Below are 26,417 nucleotides of genomic sequence, written 5' to 3'. Positions count from 1 at the left end.
TTCACTCTCTTCATCTAGAACGTAAAAAGTGGGATGTTTTTTTCTCTTATGAACATCCTGATCTTAAATGAAAAGCAAGATCAGTTGGAAGTTATTCCAAAGCCCAGTTCTGAGTAAAACAGGATTACACTGAGAATGTGGGATTCCTAAACTAAACCAGTCAGATGCTAAACGCAGATGATATGTAGCCTCAAAGGGACCCCATAATTGACATTTGAAACTGAGGTCTAAGGAGGACAAGGAAGGAAACGCAGTCAGCGGTGACATTTCTGGTACGCCAGCTGGGGCCGAAGATAAACATTGGGCGCAGATGTGCAAGCCTGAGCTGCGGTGGGAAAAGCGTATCTTGCTGTACTCAGATCCGTGCATTTTTGAGTTTCCTTGCGGTGATGTGCTGCAGGGCCACAGCCGGTCGACTGTCATCCGCTGCCAGGGAGCAAGGGTGTCCCTTACGCCGGAGACCTTCAGGCCTCCGTTGGTGCTGCCAGCAGCAGCCTGGCAAGCTGCAGTTCTGAAGCTATAAAAATCATTGACGTTGTCCGAAGGGAAAGAAAAAAAGAAAAAAAAAGGCCCAGGAAGACCTTGCAAATGCGCTGATATCAAGCTCATTCATGTAAGTTTACCTTAGTAGCACAGTGCCTTAATTCTCTAGCAGGGAGCACTCAGAATATGAAGTGATGATCCTGCTTTGTAGGTTTTTGTTTTGGTGTCGTTCTTTTTACTTTCCAGCTGGAAATTATGGTTCAGGAGTAATGAGTCAGGCACAATGGTGGGCTTAGCTGCTTCTCTTGTATCTGAAGACACATTAATTACATTCTCCATTCAGTTGTGGTTAGGCTTGAATGGGGAAAAAAAAAATCCTATAGGCAGTTTAGGAGGCTGGGCACATGTCAGTGGAGGAGAAAATACAAGTTACCACTCTTGTAGTGCGTGCCTAAGTGAAACTGAAATCACAATATCCTGGGCTTACTGATAGTTCTCATTTTGCAGAACAGCCTCAGATATCTTAAAATATAATAATCTCTTTGGAATTTTCTCCTAAGAACCAGTGGGGACTTATGGACTATATTTATTTGAGGCGGGTTTAATTGTTGGGGTTTTTGACTGAGGAAGGTAGTGAGAAAGGGAAATCTACTGAGCAGGTTTTTTGCACACTCATTTTTCCAGGGTTAATTCTTGATGAGTAGGTAACTAAGAAACTTTTTAATCTTGAGAAAGGAGAACTATTCCATAGTTTAGGGTTTGAAATATTTTCCTGTCCCTTCTATTCTTTGTTGAAATGAAAGGAAGACAATTATTACTGGAATCTTGGTTTCAGATGTAAGTGGACATTTCGTTTTTATTGTGCATCTATATCAGCGTGTATTATGTGAGTGTCTACTAGGAGGTGGTCAACATCACAGGATGACTCAACGCTTTCTAAACTTCATACAAAATTTAAGGTCCTTAACAGCATTTTTTTTAAAAATTACAGTGTCGAAATTTATTTAGAAGAAAGTATCATTTTTAAGAAAGGAATCTAAAGCTTTACCTTGACTGACTTGAATTTTTATTCAGTGTAGCATTAGACAACAGTTTAAAATAGAAGGATGAGTGATAAAAATTCTTAATATAATTCCATCCATTATTGTAAAGCCTATGTTTGGTTCTACCCTCTCATCTGTACAAGGATAATTAATGTGTGTTTCTAATCACTCATTCCTTCTGTTTCAAAAGAATAAAAGAGGTAGCACTTAAATAGGTGCTGAGCTGCATGAAAGTATTTTTGGTGATTAGAAATGGTAGAGAAAAAAGAATCTAATGACAAAAAATGAACATTAGCAGATTGACATCTTCAAGTGTCTGAATGACACAAAGAACAAGTGCACCATTATACAAACTTGTTTCCTAGAACAGAAACGGATTGAAGAAAATTGCTTAGAATGAATTGCTATCAAGTTGAGTTACAGGGGAAAATTAAAAGAGGTTTTATAGAGCAGTCACTGATTGAGGTAGTACATTAAGACTCCTGAGCAACCATTTATCTTAGGGTTAATGTGATATAACGAGAGTTGGGTCATTTATTCATGACTAATATATATATTTACCTAAAGGTGGTAAACATAATTAAACAAATCTTTTCCTTGAGTTACCTTCTGAAGGCAACTTGCTAAATCCTGCAGGAAAACTGTTGGCAGAGAGGTTAGCTCTGTACATCAGAAACAGTGCTGTTCCCTTGAGATTATACTCCCAGCTGTAGTGTTAATTCCTCAGACCTGCTCTATGACTACATCTTTTGCCAGAGTAGCTACATCACTGAGCAATGTGAGAATTGCTCAGCTAACAATTGGCAAAAGATAAATATATTGCCAATAGAGTCTTTATTGTGATGTAGCTTCTTATGTTTGGCGATATGCCTAAGCTACGAAGATAATTATTCGTTATTTCTAGTAGGAGAATCAGTAACCATAGCGTGTGGCTGGTACAAGGTTGAGCTGAGGTTGCTGCACTGATGCAATGGTACATTGTGCACATTGGACCTCTTTAATAGTGAGATTTAACTATTCTGCTATGTCTATTTTAAGTGCAGCAAAAAAAAAAAAAAGATTTTTTAAAATTTACTTTTATCCTCAGTATTCCAAAAGATTATGTAAATAATATATTCTCAACTGCTACCCAGCCCTGTAAGTTTTGTCAAGCAGATTCCAAACACAGAGGAATTTAGAAGAGGAAAAACCAGCAGCTCTTTCAGTTAAATGACAAATGTACCTTGTTGCTGGCAGGTTCTTTTCCAGTTAATCAAGTACCTTCGTTTCGCAAGATGAGAAGTTGGGAAGTAGAGTCCTAGTGCTGCAGCAAGTTCTCCATGTCCCCCTGTATCAAAGATTAGTAAAATACAGCATTAGATTAATACACAAAGTATAGGATTCTGTGTGTTATACCAAGGAACATTATGACCTGAAGTCTAGGAGCTCGGATATTCATCAGATGCATGTTTTGTAGCAGAAAATAAGGAGTTCCTTATTAGAGTATCCAGTGGTACATGAAGAATAATTACAGAATCTGTCATTTGTTTTACCAGGACAAATGTTTGTCGTTTTAAAATGTGTGTTCTGTAAAAGGCATCCCATAATTAAATGCTCCCCCATTCATGTTCATGGATCAAAACCATGAAAAGGCTCGCCCCATGCAAACAACAACAATAGCTACCACATTGTGCGCATTTATTTTCAGATGAAAAACACTGTTGTCTCTTTAGTTAATAATCTCTGCCAATTTGGCCTGATTGATTTACTGCACATCATTTACTGCTGCTGTCCAAATAATCTCTATTCATGCCAATAAAAGACAGTGTCAACGACTGTAATAATAGTGCACTTGTTTTTTCACCACTCCAAAAAGAAAAGACATCCTGAGTTCAGAGGGATCCTGAAAGAAATAGTGTTAATGAATGGCCTTCCCAGCTGTATGCGCTATGGCAAGTGAAAAACCTCCCCAAGAGTATTGCATAACCGAGCATCGACGTCGCTGTCTTCCCAAGCACTCACCTTGCTCTGCCTTGTTGACATCAGTGCAATTGCACAGGGTCCAGGTTAGCACAGAATGGGCCCCAGTAGCTCTAGTGAAGCCAAAAGACTTTATCCCCGTGGACCAACTGACGCTGAAGAAACGCAGGATAATTTTCATCAGCTTCAGCTCTAGTTCATCTAACCCAATGGGAGTAAGTAGTTATGCAAACTTTGAAAAGCAAGAGCAAAGAGAAAATTAAGTGCTGTAACCCTTCATTGATGTTTTTATGCTCCAGACTAGAATAGTAACTCTCTCCCTGAAATAAAAATCACTTTCTGTGTCCTTCACAAGGGCGTTCCACATTTTCAGAGGAGATCGAATTTTCTTTCATTCTTTCCTCAGCCCTGGACCTCCCGCAACAGGATCTGATTTGGCATCAGCCTGTGGTAGGCTACCCATGCCATCTGGAGAAGAGGCTTTCTGCAGAGTGAATGAAACAGCTGTAAGAGTGTTTTTAGGGAGGGAAATGAATAATGTGGCAATAGAGGATTTGCAGCCATTGGAGACTTTCTCCAAGTATCAAGGCACTGATTTCACTCCCTATTGAACTGAGGCAACTCTGGTCAATACACAGACAGCTTTTTATACCAGAGGGTGTTGGGATCACTGGAGTTTTCAACTAGTGCCAGAGGCTTTATGCAAGGGCTACTATATTTCCAGGGTTTTGTAAGGTCCGCAAAGTATTATTGTTTAAAGCCTCCTTTACAGTGGAGTCCCTAATCAAGATCAGAGCCGTACAGAGTTGTATCATGGATGACATCACTTATCTCGAACAACAATATTGTAAGAAGCAGAGATGAATGTCTGCCAAAAGGATTATGGATGCAGGAATATTCTTCAATTAACAGGACATATACTTACCAAAAAATATCATTTCACTAGGACCTTCTGAGTTTTTGTTATGAAGAAGCAAATAGTAGTATTTTGGTGCCCAGTAAAACAAATACTGAATTTCAACGTTTTGGTGAAACTCTTAACATTTCACAGAGATAAAAATCCCTGCTCCAGTTGCTCTAGAAATGAGATAAAACCATAGAGAAATCTGGATTTGCAGATCTTATAGCTGCAGCTTGGAAATAATTTCCATTTGGTAAATATTAGACCATTCCTCCTGAGTCCTGAAGAGGGATAGCTAACTTCTTTTCATCAGTTTGTTTGTTACTTTCATTTAGGAACACTTTTTCCATAGGAACAATCTTTATTTTTCAGTTATTTTCTCTTTTTACTCCCCATCATGTGTTTTTCTTTTTATTCCATTCTTTTCTAAGAGGAAAAATAAAATAAAACATTAAGATATTTTGTTTTCTGAAAACTAATGTGATGTTTTTGTCAAAGAACAAAATATGTCTGTAGAAATTCCAAACCAGGCTGTGTTTATCTGGCTACACTTCACAGAACTTTGTAATTTTATAATTACAAATCATGTTGCAAAATATTAGCAAAATTTGAGGAGCTAAAGATTTATAGAAAGTGACTGAAGGAATCAGTACAAGTGAAACAAAATTAGCTAAGAAAACTAAGTGAATAAAAATCCAATGTTTATTAATCTCTAACAATAATCCTTATCTTTACCATGAATTTTTTGTGATATTTGGCTTCAGTGGAAATTATCATACTAGCTATTCAGCTTTACAATTTGGTTGTGAACTTGGGAGTAAAATTAGAATATTATCCATAGGTACATATAGTATGTGGTCATCATCGTGAATTCTGTTCTTAACCTTTTCATAGTTTTTTTAGAAAACAAATAGCATATAGAATCATAGAATGGTTTGGGTTGGATGGGACCTTTAAAGATCATCTAGTCCAACACCCCTGCCATAGGCAGGGACATCTTTCAGTAGATCAGGCTGTTCCAAGCATCATCCAGCCTGCCCTTGAATGTTTCCAGAGATGGGGCATCTACTGCCTCTCTGGGCAACCTGTGCCAGTGTCTTGCCACCCTGTGCCAGTGTCTTGCCACCCTCATCTCAAAAAGTTTCTTCCTCACGTCCAATCTAAATCTACTCTCTTTCACTTTAAAACCATTATCCCCTGTCCTGTCACTACAGACCTTGGCAAAAACTCTCTCTCTGCCTTTTTTATAAGCCCCCTTTAAGTATTGAAAGGCCACAATAAGGTCTTCCTGGAGACTTCTCTTTCTTCTCCAGGCTGAACAACCCCAACTTTCTCAGCCTTTCTTCACAGGAGAGGCATTCTAACCCTCTGACCGTTTTCATGGCCCTCCTCTGGACCTGCTCTAACAGATCCATGTCCTTCTCATGCTTGGGGCCCCAGAAGTGGATGCAGTACTCTAGGTGGGGTCTAACAAGAGGACAATCACCTCGCTCCACTTGCTGGCCACACTTCCTTTTATGCAGCCCAGGACATGGTTGGCTTTCTGGGCTGCGAGTGCACATTGCTGGCTCATGTCCCATTTTTTATCCACCAGTACCCCCAAGTCCTTCTCCGCAGGGCTGCTCTCAATCAATTCATCCTCCAGCCCATATTGATATTGGGGATTGCCCCAACCCAGGTGTAGGGTCTTGCACTTGGCCTTGTTGAAATAGTGCAGTCCTTTGTAGTTCTTTATCAGCATCATTCACTTACTTACATCATCCTTAAGAACTGGAAATGCTAAGAAGCCTTCAGACCCCACTGCTACAATATAGTGGAAAGTCCAGTAGCCCAAGTGTTGAAATTAAGGGTGACAGAAAGGACAAGCACTTCTTATCAAGAGATTTTTCCACCTAATTTATATCATAGCAGTGATTTTCAGTTGATGTCTGGACTTAGTAAGACAAAACCCAGATGTAATCCATTGCATGTAAAATACTATGCTTGTACCTTTGGTTATGTATCTGAATGATGCGTATTATTTTTCATTAATATAGGGGAGGTGAAACAAAACCTTGATGCTCTTATATATTTAGACAAGGGTGGAATTAAAATTCCTTCCAAAATGAAAAAGATATTATTATTTTTTTCTTTCTGATCCAAAATCTCCCTCCTTTTTCCCTCTTCCTTCTTTGAATGACCTCTTTAAAATTCTCAGCAGGCTTTCTTCTCCCTCTTGCTCCCAAGTTCAGTCACAGAAACTTCCATTCACATGAGTTTCACAGTCATTCCCCATTATCCTCTATTTGATAATTTCACTTTGTATTAAGAGCAGATGACCTATACCCTTGGATTTATAGATTTGTATTATTATGGAAAGCAGCCATATAAAGCTATTCCAGCACGCATTATGTCACAAAGTTAATTTGGTATTGCTCTCTTTAGCCAAGGCAAAAATGGAGTTTCTTCTTTTCAGTTAATGGAATAGATGCTACTCCTGTAGCCACTTGCAACCTTATTTGCATTGCTGTCTGTGTGCAGCCCTGTTTCTCCTGTTATTGAAGGGTGCTTTGAGTATTTTCTTTCCTCAGGATTTCCCCTCAGTTAGTTCATTATATCTTTGTCTCTGCAAAAGCTGTTTATACCAAATGGATTTGGGTGCATTTTAAGTCACAGGGCTGAAACTTATTTCTTCTCTGTCCTCTATGCTAGCTGGATTTATAAAAAAAAAAAGATTTTAGGGATATAATGCTAAAACTGGACTTTTTCAACCTGTGAGTATTTTAATATTTCATATTAGAAAAATATTGTTATACCAATATGAATACTAATATTAAAAAAGGTATTAGTTCTGATATGTATATGTATACAATCTTTTGAAGCATTAGATTATAAATATCTCAAGATGACAAATAAAGCTGGTTGATGGACCAAACAAATGAAAGACCAAAGGCTACACATTAAAGCTTGAATAATCCAAATGAAGAGTAAGGCAGACAGTTTTAGCAGCAGAGATGGATAAGAACAAACTTTAATAGGATTCTCCATTCCTTTTAGTCTTCAAATGAAGCCTTGATGTCTTTTCAAAGTTGTCTAATCAAATCATAGATCTACAGGTCTTTTGACTGGGGTGGTTGAAGAAGAGCCCCAGCACAGAGAGGGACCTCAGAAGACCGTCTAGCCCACTCCCTCCCAGGAGATGTCTTTGTCCTACCTTGCAGGTGTTTCTAATAGGCTAAAGACTTTCACTAGTGGGCACTCTAGAGAAAAAGTCTCCCTACCTTTCAGTAGTTTTCCTCTAGTATCTAATTTGAATCTCCTTTTGTGGAATTGAAGGAAATTTATTTTATTTTATCCATGATAGAAATTAGGCGTTAGAAGGTCTTCTAAAACTATCTCACTCCCCCTTGCTCTCCTCTCCTTTAAGCTAAGCAACCCAAATTAATATTTTCTCAGGAGGATGAATTTGGTGCCCTTGAACAGGGATTAAAAAAAAATCAGGTTTTTATTTCTCACGTTATATCTTCTGCACATGTGTTGGAATCCAGCCGAAGCCAGGAGACATGGCCTCTGGAAGGGGCACAGTGCTGCTGATTTTTTTTTTGGGGCTCCTTGTCTTGTGCACAGGTGCTATCAGCTTTCCTGTGTGCCACTTCAGCAATTTTGAGATCTTTCTGAGTTCAAAGCGTGGCGTCTGGGGGCTGCCGCCTCTCACCAGCATCTCTCTCCGTGGTCCCTGGCACCCCACTGTCACCTCTGCATCAAGCTGCTGCCTACCAGCCCCAGATGTGTCCATAGATCCAATAGATACCACGGATCCAAGGCTGCTTTCTAAGCCTTATCTGTGAGAATTAGTGCAAGTGGAGAGCTAGAAGTTTCTTACTTTAAAACAAAAACCAGCAAAGCCTCCTTGCGTTGCTCAGTACCTTCTAATAAGATCTCAGTACCTTCTGATACGATCTACAGACCACTCTGTTAGTCCACTGGTTTTGACATATCAATTTCCTGCATGCAGCGCTTCACTTCCATCTGCTTTTTGTAACATCTGATTAGAGATGCCTCTCCAGGTCTGTTCCCTTCCACTTATCATCACCAATGCAGTGTTGATTCCCACCTTTGGCCAGCCCCCAGTCTGGGCCTGTATCCACTTGTTATTTTTTTCTCAGACAAGAGGTTTCTTTTTTTTCTCCCACTCCATATACAGGGACAGACTGCTGCATGCAGTAAATAGGCAGGGAAGGTAAAGCAGTATGAAAAGTTACTGCCTTCGGTTCCCCTGTCAAAGCTCCTTGTCTGGAGGACTTGGCAGAGCAGACAGGGTACTGAGGCCAGTGGCTGTTACAAAAGGACGTTTTTTTTCTTGTTGGTTCCCCTTAGCTCTATCTCCCCATCTACTTCTTGTTTAATATTTACAAAAATAGTTATGAGGAGAGTGGGTTTTTTCTTTCAATTCCACGTTTTCACAATGTCTTGCACATTGAAATCTGTATCTATGACTAGGGTCCCTAGCTATTACAGTGATGAAGACGCTTATGCTGCTGTTAATAATAATATAGGAGTGAACATAATTTGTAATAGGCATTAAGTGGAATAACATCATCTGAGCCTCTGAAGGAGAAATGGAAAGTTGTTTTTTTTTTTTTTCTTCAAATTAAGACAAAGAGTCTGGTTGCAAGACAACTGACTCGGAGCTTACACATGGCATAGACTCTAAATTGAAATATTTGGCTGAAATACTTCGGTAGGCTTTGAAATCTCACTGTAGCCCTTGGCATTATTTTGGCTCAAACAGTCAAGAATATTATGAGTTGGAGCTCACTTCCTACTATATGACAAGAGTGTGTGCATACTTCTGTAGTTTAATTAAAAATGTTAAGAATGCTGTTAGTATTACATTAATATTTAAAGTGATTATTACTTATATTTTCTATGTTCTCTATTACTCTGAAATTAGAGATACTTCTCATTAGCTCTGGTTACATATCTAATGCACACACGTTAAAAAGTAATCTTTTCAACATTTTAGTATTTTAGCCATATTTCCAATTTATTTAATGGAACAGCCTACTGCAACTTTTCAAACTCTTACAGCTCCTCTCTGCATTTGTTTTTTAGGCATGATTTTCACTGCAGTTTGTATTCATTGTTTTTGTATTATGATTCTCTATTTTTCAAGCAAGGTAATTTTAGTTTGATGAGAGAAAATTGTGGAACACACCATACTGGTAAACAGGACATTCTGTTGTGCTCCACAGTAGCAAGGAGAGAAGCATCAAAATGAGTTGGGCACTAGAGTGCCACTGGTATTTGGGGCAGCAAGGTGGAAAAAAGGAAAGTCATGGTTGGTTTGTTGGTTCTCAGTGTTCAGTGCTTGCCTTAACAGGGACCTGCAAAAAGTAGAAACAAATGGAAATCACTGAATTTCTCAGGAGACCTAATGGCATAAGACAACCTATAACCTTTCTTCCAGAACGCAATTTTGAACATAACCATTTGTTAACCTTGTGTGACGGCCTCTGTGTAAAAACATGTAAACAATGTCATGCTGAAAATAAAGCAACATAACACAATCTATACATAGAATTAGTACCGACTGTTATTTTTCTCATTTTTGTGTATAAAGTCTATCCTTTTCTCAGAAGTCCATTCTAAATGTATGTCTCTTCTGCTGCACTTTTTTTCCCATTTACAATATTCAACTCAACCAACAAATACCAGGTTTTGAAAGAGAGAAAGTTCTTCATAGAAATACAGGACTGTGAGAGATTTTTCTTCATATTCACAATGAGTAGGGACACATATATTAATGACAACAGTGGGAGAAATTTTAAGGAATGTAGAAAAATTATCTATTCCAAAAAATTTTAATATTCTTCTGAAAACCTATTTTATATGAGTGATTCCTTCAGAAATAATTTGCAAAAAACATCTCAGCATCATACAGGCTTTTCAGGAAAGCCTAACTGAATGTGCTGTTTTAATGTACAGTTATATACCAGAAAAATAATTTTTTGGTAAATTAATGGCAAAATTTCATAAAAGTCAGGGGGGAAGGTTTAAATAAAAGACTAAAAGTTTAGTGCAAGGTAATAAAGAAAAAACATATTTTCAGATACATAATTTGATCTTTTTACAAAGCAGTGAAAATAATTTGAAATTCTTTTCAGGCATTTCTGACCTGTCTAGCACAAGAAAATAAAACGAAAAACTGATCTTTATATTTACTTTTAAGATCCCTTACTTAAAAAAAAAAAGAAAAAAAAAAAAAAAAGAAAAAAAAAAAAGAAAAAAAAAAAAAAAAAAAAAAAAAAAAAAAAAAAAAAAAAAAAAAAAAATAGTCTATAGAGTCCCCAAAACAGTGAGAAGTTATTACTACACCCAGAGTGACATTCTGCGCTGATATGTAGGGTTGGGTTTTTTTTGTCTGATTAAATATGTCCTCTGTTTAATATTACCCCGTTACTATTAAAAGTTTGAAAAAGAAAAATTAAAGTCAAGGTACAAAACAGTGATATTTTAGGGAAAACCAAGTATTGGTAAATTCCTTTAGGACTCATGATTGAACAGCAAAGATGTTAAATCACTTGCAAATTTCACAGAATCCCCCAGCTCAATTATATTCTGGCTTAGTGTGTAAATCTTTGATGACCTCTGCCTTCAGCATAATGTGCTTTTTTAACTATTACATTCTGCCATATATTTAGAGAAAACTCCTTAAATGCTGCACACTAGCAGTAACTCAAGCTCTTTTTGTACTGTCCCTTGTCTGTGCTTCGTTCCACAGGTATCGTTGGTAAAGCAACACAGTCATTCATTCTTCGTATCCTATAAATCATAGTCTTTCCTCATTATACTGGCCATAACATGCTGATCCTTTTGAGTTATGTTGTTTACATGGTGTTGACAGCAGGAATTCGCTTGAAATCAAGACACTTTTCTTTAAATAGCAACCAAACTTCAAAGGGAAGATGGCTACCCTATGGGCTTGCATTTGAAGCAGCAATATTTCTGGTTGGTTTTTATTTTGATAAAAAAACATTTTAGAATCATGGATGAGATTTTAAATAGCCAACATACCTAAAAGTAACACCCAACTCTGTGAATGTGAATTTTCTAGAAATGAATGAGTGGCGGTCATGATCTATGAAATGCATAACATTCAGTAAATTTGCCCTGCTGTTATGTATAGGTGAGGGCTCTTTCAGAAGGGCAGTCATTGCATTACTCTAGCATTACTCCATATTCTTGGCCATATTGCTGTCTAGCAAGCTAAACGTATGCAACATGGGAGTGATGCTGTGGAAGAAGACATCCGTCACTGATTAATAACGTAATGTAAGCCATGTAAACTTACACAGGCACAGTACTATTTAGTGCCATAGCAGCTGTTCAGATACCATTCAATACAACAGATGTGCTGAAGTTTCTAGCTGTGAATCTCTGTAGTCTGTACTTATTTTGAAGGAAAGATCAGAAATTATGTGCTAATCTTCACTATTCAGGCATTTCAGCTGCACTTCAGGTCTCCACTGAACCTCAGCAGAGTATTTTAGAGACAAAGCTTTTAGCTCCCCCACCTCTGCCATGTGGTTCACTGGCTGGTAGCCACTTTACTGGCTAAAATGTGCTTAATATTCTGATCAGGATAGAAGAAGAGTTTGATTAAGGGGGACTAGGTGCAACTTGTCGAATACTTCTTTAATACTGTGGAACCTTCTGAAGAAAACTTCTGGATATTTAGCTCCGATTTAAGCATTTAGACCCTTCCACTCTCCTCTCCAAATCTTCTTACGTACCCATTTTGGTTGGGATACCAGTCTATTGAATTTGAAATTCATACTGAGGAAATAACTTTCATATAATCTATTATGATAAATGAATATCATGAAATACCAAATAATCCAAGAATATTTATTTTTCATTACTATCTGATGCCCTTCTCAGTTTTTAATTTATATTCTATAAGTGTGTATATACTTTTTCCAAGTAGAAGGGGACAGATGCTTTAATTTTGGGGGTTTTCTTTTTTTGTTAATTTGCTGTACCTTAGTGGTTGAAATACAACCATGCAATCTATCATATTAGTTCTCTTAAATTCCCCTTGTTTTTTCTAAACAAAGCTTCTCCTTAGCTTAGCTTCTCCTTTATCATCCTTTATCTTCTGTATAAAATGGGCATCAAAGTATCAAGCTACGAACTGGAATCTGTCTAGATAGAAATCGGGAACAGAACCAGTATCACTCTGGATTGGGCACACATAAAACATGAACCATATACAGACCTCCAATATCCATGTTTATTTCTAAAAGAAGAGCTCTGGCTGATTGTGTTAGGTAATATGGAAAAAAACCTCCAAATGTGGTTCCCATTCCATACAGCATTCAGCTGTGGAGTAAATCTCTATAATAATAGTGCACATTGCCCATAAAGCGTGAGACTCAATCAATTTTAAGTTGATTATCAGGTTTCACAAAGAAGACTTATTATCTGGAAATTATAAACATTAAATGGTCAAGTACGTGGTATCTGAATGTAAAGTTCTCCACGATCATGATGAATTTAAAGTTTAAAACCAGCAGTGAATGATGAATGAATATTTACTATAAGGCTGCGTTATGGGGTTGAATAGTCTCTTTTGAAAGGAACCTATGGATTTGTCAGTGATAATTCCTTTTAAACTAAGTTTTATTTTTAAAACAAAGCTCAAAAAATAATAGGGAAAGAATCTTCTGTTACTCTACTCTCTGACACTATTTAAAAAAAAAAAGATAATTAAATATATACTATATTGTAATGCAGTACATTGACCCTCCTTACTACAAACATGTATACATTTATCTATGTATGTATTTATTTATTTTGTCTTTCTTTCCTATGGCCATAAATTTGCACTGAACATCTGGCAATCAAGCAACTGTAAAAACTTTGGAGAATGCAAAACAAAATCCATTAAGTAATATCCTGGTATCTAACTGGTATCGAGCTTCTTATAGTAGACTGGCAGATTTCTGACTGTGACTGCGTCTGCTTCCAGCTACAGCTTTCTGAATATAGTTTGAGACGAGATTCTTTTCTCATTTTATTTTTTTTTCCCCTAGAGCAGTTCCAAATACATTCCAAGTTTGAACACATAGTTCTCCTTGATTTAATTAATGTTTCCTCTACAGCAGCTCACTTTCTTAATTTAATGTGACATGTTATTCAGTCAGAATAAAGTAGCTTTTTCATTTGCATGTATTCACCCAAGCCAGTCAAACAGTTCACAAACAAGTAAGTACTGGGTGAGAAGTGAGAGTATTTTATAAATTTACATAAAAGGAAAAGATAAATTTTATTAAATTGATGACTGTAGCATATACTTATGTATGTAATCTATTCTACTTTTTATTAATGTAAGGATGCCATTCCTTAGGTAAATGCTTGAATTAAAGTGTAGTAAATTCATGGCACAAAATCGGATAATATCAAGCTATGACATGCTGATAGAATACCAAATTGTTGTTATTAGTTCTTCAGGGTTATAAAAATGCATCTCTAATCCATTAATGGAAAGCAAAAGGAAAAAAGAAAAGTAAAAATGTTAGATATTAAATGAACAAAAACTATTCCTGTCTTTCTGTTTCAGCCAGGGCTATTCAATCATGTCAGAACGACTTCTGCAGTCCAGTATCTTCATGTCATTGCTTTACCCTACTGCAAAATGTTTTGCACGCTCTCTGGAGAAAGGACAGGATTTTGCCAAATGGAAGGATGTGGAGGGGAGCAGAGAGAGCTGGTTTCCATTCTCCCAAGCAGACATCAAAAGCAGCACTGAACTGAAAATCTTGGCCTTATCTGACAAGTTTCATGGGAACAGAGCTCATTGCTGAATGGGAAAACAGACAAAAAAAAAAAGTTTTACATTAAGGAAAACTAACACCCTCATCCAGGAGCAGGATCATTTTAGTCTTATGTTTCCTAATTGGTCATTCCCACAACTCACACCATATATTGCCCCAGGGTTTCCATCTACATTTTTTTAATTAGAAGAGAGACTCATTTCTCAGTGTAAGAGGGTAAGAGATAAAGTACTGAACTAGTGTATTTCCTTTGACGTCCAGCTGTGGGACATAAGTGCTTTGGAAGGCCTAATATGCATCTCATCCTAGCATAGCTAAAAGCAGCTCAAGTTAGAAATGTTCCTGAGTCCATTTTCTCATCAAAATGGAACTTACACAATGGTTGCTCCTATTAATAGTAATGGATGCATGTAAGTCTCCAATAGCCCTGGTGTTTGTACCAGTGTGGAAAGACACAGATCATTATCGTCTGCTTTTTGCACTCACTCAGTGTGCAAAGATGGTCACATGAAACTGAAAGTGCATTCAGATGTCTTAAATACAGAAATCTTCTGTGTATGGAAAAGGAAGATTTTCACATCACATTGCTTTACTTACGATAACAGTTTGCCCTACAAAGAGCTACTTAAAATATATATGAGCTATCACATACATTTTGAGACATTATAGGAAAGGCTTATTTTAGCTATTTCTAGTACCACTATAAAATTCTGCTCCTACATAGCTTCCAAACAGATTTTTTTTTTTTTTTAATTTATTCTGTATTAGACACTCAACCTAGAACAGGTATTTGGAGCACCACTTTCAGTTTGACACTTTCAGTATTTACTACACCTGAGTATACTTATTCTTGTTGCTGTTGCTATTCTCCATGTCCCCTTTTCCATATTTTTCCTAGGTCAGCTTTTTCCTGGGACAAAATTTTCATAACAACATACCCCTAGAGTGCCAGCTATGATGATATATCTCCCTAATAGTTTGTCACCTCAGCTGAGAATTAAACAGAAGGTCTGGGAATAGTCTGTTGTGGAACTTGGTGTCCAGCATAGTCTTTTATGTCATATCTGTAGTTTAAACTGTGCATTCACCTGTGATCCAGATAGCATATCCTGAGCCCTGAATATTTTCATTTTTATTAAACTAATACTGTACTTTATTATACTAATACTACTCTTTTCATGACAACATATAGAGCACATAAATAGTTGCTGACTGAACTGGGTAGAATGAATTCCAAATAGTTATCCAACTTTAGAGAAAGCTTAAGTAACTTACATAACTCCTTGGTCAGGTTTTGCATTTTGGTCAGGAAAGCAGGTACAGTTTTCTGAAATACCTGTTTCTGATAAAATTAGGAAATGGATTTGAGGATCATGATAGAATCAAATTTATATCAGCCTGAGTATGCAGTTCTCCATCACAGTAACAGAGGGGGCAAGTTAAAAAGCACAGATTAGATTTTTCTTGGAAAGACATTTTTTCTACTCAAAAAACAGAAAGCCATTAGTGAGTTTGGGTGTTTGTGTTGTCATGGACACGTATATGGAGACCCAGATGTGGAATCTAGAATTCTTATTTATATCGGCATCCACTCTGAACTTGACTGTATGGATCCTTTGAGGTCCAGGGGACCTTTATCAGTACAGACAAGGGCAGATTTAACTATCTACTACAGTCAAATACTCTGCTTTAAGTGATATTAACCTTAATTTTTCCCTTGCCAACACTAGCCTTTGCAGGAAGCTCCAGTTTGGACATTCACAGAGACAATCAATTCCCTCATCATGTATTAATCACATCCTGTGTGCAAGGGCATCCTTGAAAAACATTTTATCCTCTGCTTATATTGTGTACTTAAAAAATTTTATATACAGATCATGTAGGCCTGTGTGATGGGTGATACAAACCTTCTCCTATATTCTCCACAAAAGCAAGATGCATGGTTTGAATTCTACCCTCCTTTATTGTTTTCACTTAGTATCCCCAGGATTGCCGTAACTGTGGTGCTTTTATTTGTATTAGTATGTATATGATGGTGCAGTAAGCAGATTATATTTATTACATATTAAATTATATATTTATCATCTACAACAAGCTTTGAAGAAAACTGTTGGGATTTTAGTGATGACTAATATGTCCAGCTTATATGTTCTGCTTCATTTTTTTAAATTATTTTTTTACTCCACTATCCTGGAAATTAGTATTCCTTTATTTTTTTAAAAATCTCTTCCCTGTTCTGTCTTCCACTAAAACCAAAAAGAAAGGTTTTGCACAAAGATTATTTACCTATGAGTTCACATATTTATACTGTAATACAGACAGCATCCTGTCTTAACAGAGTTATATATTTCTTATTTTATGATACCCACCAGGGTGCTGGCAGCATCAGAAGAGTCAAAGAGCTCAGAATGTGCGTATTGGCTCCTTCCATGGGCCAAACCAAGGTATCTTTAGTAGTCAAGAGTGATCTGATCTGTGAAAAGGTATTTCCTGGGGTACAGTGACCCTTGGAATGTGTATAAATAAATTTGCTATATATATATAATTGGTTTTGTAGTAACTAGAAATAAACCATGGCCAAATACATAACCATCAATAACACTAGCACTTCTGAAGTTGTGTCTTGGTCACTTTTTCCAGCTAAGCTCTTTACAGATGCACACACTACCCTTAGTGAAATCACCTTTCTAATGGGATGTAAGACACAGCTATAAGGGGCTTGTACTCAGTCTCTTTTCAGTGTCTGCAGAACTTGTAGAAATAAATATGGAGAAACCCAAACCCCATGCCTTTTCCCTTTTCAGCCCTTTTTTTCATTGCAGATTATTCCGTTGCATCTCTTACACTGGGGAGAAGTGAGCAAGTGCATAGAAGGTGACCGGATGAGCTGGTGGAGTTTCTCATTTACATTGCTATCCCTGTCTGAAAGGTGAATGGCAGTTGGTTCTGTACCCTTTGCCAAAAACATGCCAGAAATGTGTGGAGGGCTCAGTCCACACATTTTCTGTCAAGCTGAAGCATGGATCAGAACACATGCGCAGAGTCAAGGTATCTTCACTGTCTTCCAGCTGCTCACTCCAGAGCTGCAGCCTGACTCATCTCTGCTTGCCAGAAACGAGTTGTGGCTGCTGTCACTTAGAAAACGCCAGTCTGAAACTCATCTGGACCTCTATGTGTTACCAATACTTGAAAAAATAAAGGATTGTATACCTACCTCATTCTTCAGCTCACATGAATAAAAACCTTTTCCCTCCAAGTCATTTTGTTAGGTTGAAATATTATTCAAAGTAATGACTTAACCTTCCCTTTGATAAGCTTCACAGATGGAGTCTTTCATTCTCCATCCATAAACTAGTAAGTTTATGGTGGATAAAGTGTGGGTTTTTTCACTGTCTGTAAGTGCCTTGGGGAATGTATTTGAAACTAGGAGGCTTCTCAGTACAGAAGACAAAGATATAACAAAATCCCCTAGCTGGAAGTTGAAGCTAGATCAATTCAAGCTAGAAATCAAGTGGGCAGTTTTGACAATGATGGTGATTGCCTTTAGGACCACTTATGAAATAGGGCAGCAGATTCTACAAAACTGTTAATACTTTAAGTCAAGACTGGGTTGTTGTTGTTATTAAGTTTTAATTAAACAGGAATTACTTAAAGAAAGGTCTAAGGCCTTTTTATGCAGGAGATCTAATGATTCCTTCTGGCTTCAGAACTTCTGAAATATATGCTGTAACACAGTTTATTTTTCAAATCTATTCACGCAGCAGTATTTGTTTGCTCTTTTATGCTGCTACTCTTCTGTGCTTTCAGGAAATTCATAGGAGACAGTCTAAGTCTAATGCCATTTTAGTCACAAAGCAATGTCCCTCCTGGTGGAAGGAAATCTCTTTCTTCTCTGAAACACAACTAGAAACATAAAGGAAAGGAAACGATTCTGTCACTGTTATATTTATCTTCTTTTTTTGTATTATTAACCAGTTCACAAAGCTTCAAGCCACTCAGTATGGCTTTCATGGAGTATTATGGGGATGGAAACTAAAACTATGAAGATACAGGTATATGACTGAAGTCAGAGGACAAAATTCTGCTCTCATTTAACACCAAGACAAACCCAGAGCTACCACTTCAGAATCTGTAGATTTTCTCTAGAATTCCTACCACAAAACTAAAGGCAGGATTTAGACCCTCATAAATTAAAAAAAAAAAAAAAAAAAAAAAAAAAAAAAAAAAAAGTTTTTAAGCATAGTCTTCAGGAATTATTTTACACATGTTCTTATTTCCCAGCATCTTCTCCCTCCCAAACTTCCCAAAGAAGTCATCCATAGATTTACAGAATCCTGGAATTTTTTTGTGTCATGCAGATGCTTTTGTCTTATACCTCACTGCCAGTTAACTCTAAATGTCAAAAGAAACCCATCTCTTTGCAGTGTCACTTATGGCTCATCGTAATTTCTTTTTTATTTCTGCTGGCTCCAAAGAGCAGGTTGTTGTGTTTCCTACATTACACACAGCTGAAATGATGGTGGATTTCCAGATGGTCAATTTTGTAATGACTTCTGTGCCCAGATCCATCTATTCTGAAAGTCCAAATCACCCAAAAGTAAAACTGCAAGGAGCAATAAACATAATGCACTGTAGCTACAGGTCAGTAGTATTCTGCACCTTGGGACCTGTGAAAGCTGTACCATATCCTCTGATAATTCATGTAACCTCTTCCCACTGTTTAATCAAGGGTTCTAATTGAAGAAATAGGTATTAGCTTCTGCAAATCGATATAATTTTCTACAAAATTTGCTTTGACAGTCTTCCTTTGTTTATTTATCCCATAGCTGTTGTCTGATTACTGCAGGTACAATTCCAATTATGTTGTAAATTGATATATGATATTTATCTTTCAATAATCATATGCAAATCATAGTACACACTCTACAGTACAGTATAGTATTTCAGTTTGAAGGGAGCTGCTTCTGAATGCTCTTTTTCCTTAATTCTCATGACTGACTGACATAGAGGGTGCTGGAGATCAGGCTACAGCAGTTACAGTGTATACTTCAGCATAGCTATTAATCCAGCTTTTTGTTGGACACCTATGCATTATAAACAACTCATTGCAATTGTGATACTTGGATAATTTGACTTTTAAAAGTACTCTTTTTTTTTCCTTTGGTATGTTCTTTGAAAAATTCAGATATGGCCATAAACTTTCCCTTTTCATGTGGTGATTGACTTTTCTGCCTTTTATTTTACCCTTTTGAAGAGTTTTTGCACTTCTTCCTGTGTGATCAATTCACCATCATTCATGAAAAGAGACTGTGAATACTCCATCCTCTGACAGCAGACCTCCATTTGTGGCTCCTAGGATTTCTTCAGACATTTGAAGTGGGTTTGGTCATGCAAACTTCTCTGACATGAATCCTCAGACACATCTATTCCGTTGTTCCTATTTGATGAAAAAGATCCACAATAAAAGCCCTGAAAGAAGACTAGGTTGAACAACACAGTATCAATATTCTACCTTTATTAAGGTTTACCAAATACTCAAACTTCACTTTGGACTTCTACCTGGCAGAAGAATAGCATCACATCAGAATCCTAGGACAGGAGTTGCTTAAAATTAAATGGGGGGGGGGGCAAAAAAAAAAAGGCAATCGAGAACAGATTTAGATAAAAAGGTTGACATATGATGAAAACACTACTCTGAGGATTAAAGAAGATGTGGGTGTTGTGTGGGAATAGAAAACTTTTATTTTAAAATTGGCACTGCAGTGAACTATGAAGTCTGGCATTTTTTTTCCAGATAAGCTCTTAAACTTCATCAGACCTTTAAAAATCTTGCCTCACCTGAAAAATATATAGCAATCTCCGTTTGTTTTACAGCTGCTGAAGATTGGAAGGCTTTGATACTTTTATACTTGCAATACTGTGTGACCATCACTGAGAACATACTGCTATTATTTTAATTACTGTTTCTTTTTCAGCAAAATCCCAGGCACAGTTACAGTTATGTGCAAATCTCTATTTGTGCTGCATTGCCTTTGTCAAAATAGCAAACATGCATTTGGAATCAATATCTTATAGCAAAATATACACAAAAATAGAATTTATCAAATTTTACTTTTGATTTTCATAGGCTTCAACAGGATCTTTGGTTTGGTAGCATCCATATTCTTTTATCACTATCCAGATGAAGGAAGTATAAAACACAATTTACCAATACTGTAACTAATTATGACTAGTTATAATTTAATTACTGCTATTGGTCAGTGCTAACTTATTCAATCAAATTAGTATTTATGTATAGACTGGTAACAGGCTGTTATTGACATTTAACAAAACACAAAAAATAAAACAGAATGACGCTTGAAGCCGTATGTGGAGAATAAATAATAAATAAATGATCCAGGTTAGAAATTTCATAAAGAATTTACAAATTCAGGTTTGGATTCGGGCATTTTTCAACATAATTTGAAGATAAATTAAATAATTATCTGACTGTTGCTAACCAAAATTTCATGGGTAACATCGGCATTTAATTTTCTAGTAACCCGTTAGTTATAGGACATTTAAAATGTGTCTATGGGAGATTTGTTTTCCTACGGGGAGGGATTAGAGGAAAAATAGGGCAGGTTAGAGTTGAGGATATGAAAATGGTTAGAGTTATAACCATCATGGCTGCAGGGCCATTCAGTGATCTGGCGTGTAGCTTGGCTATGCCCCACGTGAAAGCATGCATGGACCCAAACATATCCTGTTTTGTCAATTACTTGGTGCATGCAGACACTGGAATATGTGGGGTGTCTTGACACAGCACTGGATTTTTACAGTTTGGAAATTAAATGGGCAGCAGATCTTCCTTGTCACTGGTTCCCGGGATTGTCACAATGGATGCATTATATGGTATAAGATATCCATCCAGCCAGGTTAAAGGAAGAAAAATTTCCAGAAAGGTCATGTTAGCTCTATCTTCTCACTTTTCTTGTAGCATCAAAAATGGGGAGCCAAAAGAAGGTCTTGCCTTCTTCCTCCTGCAGAACAAATGCAGATAGCTCAGCCAATGACCTCTCCTCAGCAATAAATATTAGATACGAGTCTGAGGACATTAGGTTTGAGAAAGGTGCTTGGCAAGACAGAAATATCTCAGAATTCTTACTAACACAGGCCCTATCAGAGCAGAGGTGGCTGACTGTTCTCAGCCTTGGGTCATATGCTGAGTCCTGCACCCACATAGTAAAAATTACTTGTCTAGGAATGGCTTATTATAAATACACATTGTAACCTGCCTCTCACTACAGTTACTACAGTTCCGTGCCATTCTTTTACTTGCATGCCTAAATCAATTTTCACTGCATGCTTATAGGTGCTTTAATCCACATATTGGTATAGAGGACATCGGAATTGGAAAAAACATTCATCTATTGAATAAAATGCTTCCTACCTATGCTCCACCTTTCCAGACTTTTTTCATTTATCTCCAGGAAAAACACAGCAATCACCATAGGTGCTTATTAAAAAAAAGGTGATGGTTCATGAAAATGCTCCTATTGCTCATTCTCTTCTCATGAGGGCAAGTGCAAAGCTCTTTGAAACATTTCCTCAATGAGTGGTTCAACAGGAAAAAGCTTGAGGTTAAAATGTGCAGCAAAATCAAACTACAAGGCCTAAGAGAAGAAAGATTTGTGTAAAACTAACACAGCTTAGTTGTTTATTGTTGATGTTGGATCATTGTATTTTATAACATATTTTACTGAATATATGACACTTGTAAATCTTAGAAGCAATGCTATTTTTTGCTTTCTGTTTATTTCTCCTTCATAAATCTATGGGGGTTTTGTAACTTGTCTTTGTCACGCAGCAGAATTTTAATTTCCAAATGTGATTCCATTGGCTTATAAGTAATATTCATTTCTTTCATACCTTAGTGACTGCACTGAATGGAGAGTATTTTACAGAATGGATTTTATGAAAGTAAATGTAGTGTTTGAATGCCATAGCTAGCTAATAGGTGATATTCTTGTATCTCCTGCAACAGTTCATTTACCAGAAGTATAGGAGTGGATTATAATAGCAAATCCCAGTGTCTGCTAAAACTCAGTTGAAACCTGAGATCTACACTTTCTGAGGGCTCTGCTTCTTTACCAGGTACTGAAGGATTGGTGGCACATTTGCAAATCCTCTGCATGCTCTTCCTGACAGAGCACCAGCTAGAATAAAAAATGGACCCTAGCTTCACAGCTGTATTTTTAAATGTGTAAATCATGGATTATTGCCTTCTGTATTACTGAATATTGTTAACAAGTCTTTCAGCAAACAAAATAATATTTCCCTTCTTCCTTTTAATCCCCAACACTTTAACAGTTACTCTGCTTAGCTGGGAACGTGGGTTATCAAGAAGCCTTCACTGCCCTTCAGTGAATAGTTAAATCTCTGCAAAGCATATACAAAATAGTATTTATCACTCCATCGTTATTACTTATAACTGTTCTGTTTGCACGATACATATAAGCAGGCAAGTTTTCTGACTAGGACTGGGTACACATCTTCCATAATACTAACTAACTGTGGTATAATCTAATAGGAGCAGACTGTGGATGCCCTGGCAGGTAAACACCAGCAAATACTGTGTCTTGCTTGTGTTGCCACTTTCTTAGCGGTTGCGCTCCTCGTTTGCCCATCACTAGCTTGCCAGTACTCTGGGCAGCAACTTTTCTGTTTCGAGTGCATTTAAAAATTCAGAGAGAGAATAACTGGAGAGAAAATATTTAATGGTGTTAGCACTGTCTTTTCATTCATTTCAGATGACATTGCAGAAATGATTACCAGTTTTCAGAAGAAGCAGTTATTAAAGTAATATTTTAAAAGTACAACAAAATGCAGCATAATCTAAGCCAATTTAGCAAGTGTTTTCCCTTGCAGTCGAAAACCAGAAAGTAAGTGGATTAATTAAGAGAAAACATTTTATTCCTTGCTTAAGGAAGCTATACAGAGACAACTGTAGTTAGCTTGCTTTAAAAGTGCCTGTGTTCACAAGCATCCTAATTGCACAACAATTTACTTGGTGCCCCAGAAGTTAGTGAGTAATCTCCTCTCAAAGAGGAAAACAACCCATTTCAATGCTACAGTACTGCCTGGAGTGATCCTATCTGCTACCTAGTAGTATTGAGTTGACTAGCTGTGACAATTTGGGGTTGCTGAAGTCATGTGTAGCCTCGTCCTTACCTTGCCAATGGGGGAGCAAACTCATTCTCCATGGCTCAGCACCTGGCAGGGCCAGTTCTCAAAGAGCCATTTGCAGGTTGTATGCCCCAGTTAATGACTTCCAGGTTTGAGTCATTGAGACACTACCTGCATGCACTGCTTTTTAGAGTTTATTATCTATAGAGGAATAAATGGAAGATTGTGTTTTCCAGCTTCAATTTCACTCTTAATACCAGGCAAACCAAAAAATGAAATGTATTAATTCCTGCATTTCTGTTCCATGGGCTTTAGTCTCTAACCACCAGTAATCTTCAGCTCTTTTTTTGGAGCTGGTGGTGCCTTATTTACCATCATCAACCTTCATTTGAAACAGAAACCTATGTTCTTTGCCTCAAGATAGCAGGCATACACAGATATTCATTATTGGTGTTTTTAATATTAATTACATATAATAATCTAAAAAATATAAATAGTTCTATCAAACTATTGTTATAAGAAATGTATAATATGGCTATACTATACTAAAGAACCTTTATATTATTTGCAGAGAAAAAAATAATTTAAAAGAACTGAAGAGACATTGGGTCACTAATTCAGGAGTCTATTCAGGTTTCCCTGAAGGCCATGGGCTTTGCACAGCACTGAAAATAGAGTTAGGTTTATATATAGGTTTATATATTTGTTGCGTAAATTGTGAGGAATGTGTTATGTTCACAAAACAAGTAATCATAATGATAACAATTTCTTGTCCAACCTTTTCCTATCAAGGTGTATCTCACAATATTTAGTACTGTTCAGCTGCAGTAGTTCCTCACCTGTTTGTCTTAGGCATCTTTTAAATTTTGCACAGTGTAAGATCTCCTTTACTTTGGAAAGACAGAGCTACTTTGCTGGACTTACAATGACACATGCCAGCTCTGCGGTACACTTTCTTCTTCTACTGCATTTCCCAGGTGCTGTCCTTCCACAGGCTCCTTGTGCCTGGCTCAGCTCTGACTGTTCTGACCAAAATTCTTTGTGAGCTCTTTCCCTGATCATTCAATATGAATACTTTTTGGAATACATCTCTGAATCTGACAAGGCTTTGCACTCAGTGTTTCCCTTTATTTTGTCCCAGAAGTTCTTCAGAACATTTAATCCTTCTCCTGCAAATGTTTTCTTCTAAATTCAATGGCCCTATAAATCTTCCTCCCATTTCTATTGTGTGGCAAATTCTGTTCATTCTTTGAGCTACAGTCAGTCTCTTAATGCTTGTTGCTATGTATTTTTGTTGTGGTTTTTTGGCCCATTTTACTTTCCTCTCTTTTCTTTTTCAAATCCAAACTGCATCATAATAGAGCTAACAACTTAATTTCTCTGTGTTCAGGCTTGGTAACATATAAAACTGAAATAGCAAACAGACATTGACTTCTGTCAATGTGCATAATAAAACTTATCATCCAGAGAGATTGAATATGGAACAAGACAAAGCTCGTATTCACTGAAACATGAAGCCATCGTTACAGCCACCATTATAGCCCTATATTAAGAAAAATTGCTGTAAATTAACATTTTGAAGAGATGGAATTAGAGGCCTAGGAAAAGCTGTTCATGTTTTATCAGGAAGCAAAGCTTTCAGTTACCGTACGACTGAGGCATCCTAAAAATACTGTGCTTTTTTCCTTCTAGTCAGCTGGAGCTAGTCACAACATGCTGAGATTGATCTTGTCCTGATTGTTACCCCTGGGAAGGTTGTTTGAGGTAAGACCAGAATCAGACGTGATTTAAAAGATCTCTGTTCCTCTCAAACACTGAAGACAGAAGTCCGGGACACGGCTATTTAACCTATTCTTCAGTACCGAGCCCATGTTCCAGCCTGCCTGCTCAAACCATTGCAGCACCAACTTGCATTAGATTAAAACAACTTAAGCTTTTTCCCTTTGTTGGAAGGATGTTTCATACTTTAGTGTTTATTAAAGTGTTTACTTTTTAAACAGCCACTTTTAAACTGAATCTCGCTGCATTTTGATTAGGACAATGATATGTTGCTGGGCCTGAAGAAAAAAACACACGCACAGACATGATTGTTAGTAAGTCTGACAGCTCGCAAATTCTAAACAAAAAAATCTCCTGGTCTGGGATGTTGTGATCTACCAGTTATTTATAATACTGTGATGAAGATGACAGAGGTTGCAAGATCATGTCCATTTATTTACAACTAAGAAGCTTAAAAACAAATATTGTTTATGATGATGCACAAGCTTGGTTATCTAATTTTCTCTCTCATCAATCATGCTTGCTCTCTAGCATTCTTTTTGAAGATCCTTTTCACTAGAAGCTGACCTATACAAATGAACATGTAGTTCTGTAAGGTATTTCTGTCTTTCCCTAATTTGCAGATTTCGTTAGCCCATGCGAGAAAGAGAGACCACATTCAAGCGTATTTCTTCAGCCATTTTTCATTCAGCTTGAGGTTTCTGCAACCTTTCACACTGTCTGAAGATACAAGTACTGTTGCAAAGTACTCTTCTGGGGGTTGAATATGAAAGCACCAATGAAAACTTAAGCTATTGTAGTATGTAGCTGGATGCAAACACAGCAATATTCCTTTCTAGTAGCTTATGACAGTAATTTGTCATTTGTACTAGCCTCTAACTTATTTCCAAATTCAGAAAAAATAATAATAAAAATTCCCCCAAATTGCTCCTGATTCTCAATAATGTAGGAAAATCACAGCTAAAATGTTTTTTTTCATGAAAGCCACATGGCTTTGGCTTTAGCTATTTCCATATTCTTTAGCATTTCAGAGTCAGTTTTGATATGAAATAACAAGCTCCAAATTTAAAGTCGATGCAAAGCTCATTAAAACCCATAAATTGAGAATTTATTCCAAAACCTGTTCTGAGAGTCTGCTTTTGAACTTTAGGGCATGCCTCAAGGCTCTATGCAGGGGCTTTTTCTTAAATATGAGAAATTAAAGGGATTGACTTTAACCTTCTTTCTGTAAAATCTTATCAGCCAATTAAATTAATACTTTGTGAA

At 37.0% G+C, this 26,417-nt stretch overlaps 1 long non-coding RNA gene across 2 annotated transcripts; it reads left to right on the top strand.

The window, feature by feature from the left end:
* Positions 1–371: 371 nt before the first annotated feature.
* On the top strand, positions 372–26,417 carry LOC121233474. 2 transcript variants are annotated; one of them, XR_005932983.1, is made up of 4 exons: positions 372–613; positions 22,997–23,128; positions 25,065–25,136; positions 25,775–26,417. It is a non-coding gene; the product is annotated as an uncharacterized LOC121233474 (long non-coding RNA). The 2 variants fall into 2 exon arrangements; XR_005932982.1 differs by lacking the exon at positions 22,997–23,128.

The sequence above is a fragment of the Aquila chrysaetos genome, chromosome 1 (assembly GCF_900496995.4).
Source record: "Aquila chrysaetos chrysaetos chromosome 1, bAquChr1.4, whole genome shotgun sequence".
Taxonomy (NCBI): domain Eukaryota; kingdom Metazoa; phylum Chordata; class Aves; order Accipitriformes; family Accipitridae; genus Aquila; species Aquila chrysaetos.
Note: the sequence above shows the minus strand (reverse complement) of the source record. Positions and strands in the feature narration are given on the sequence as shown.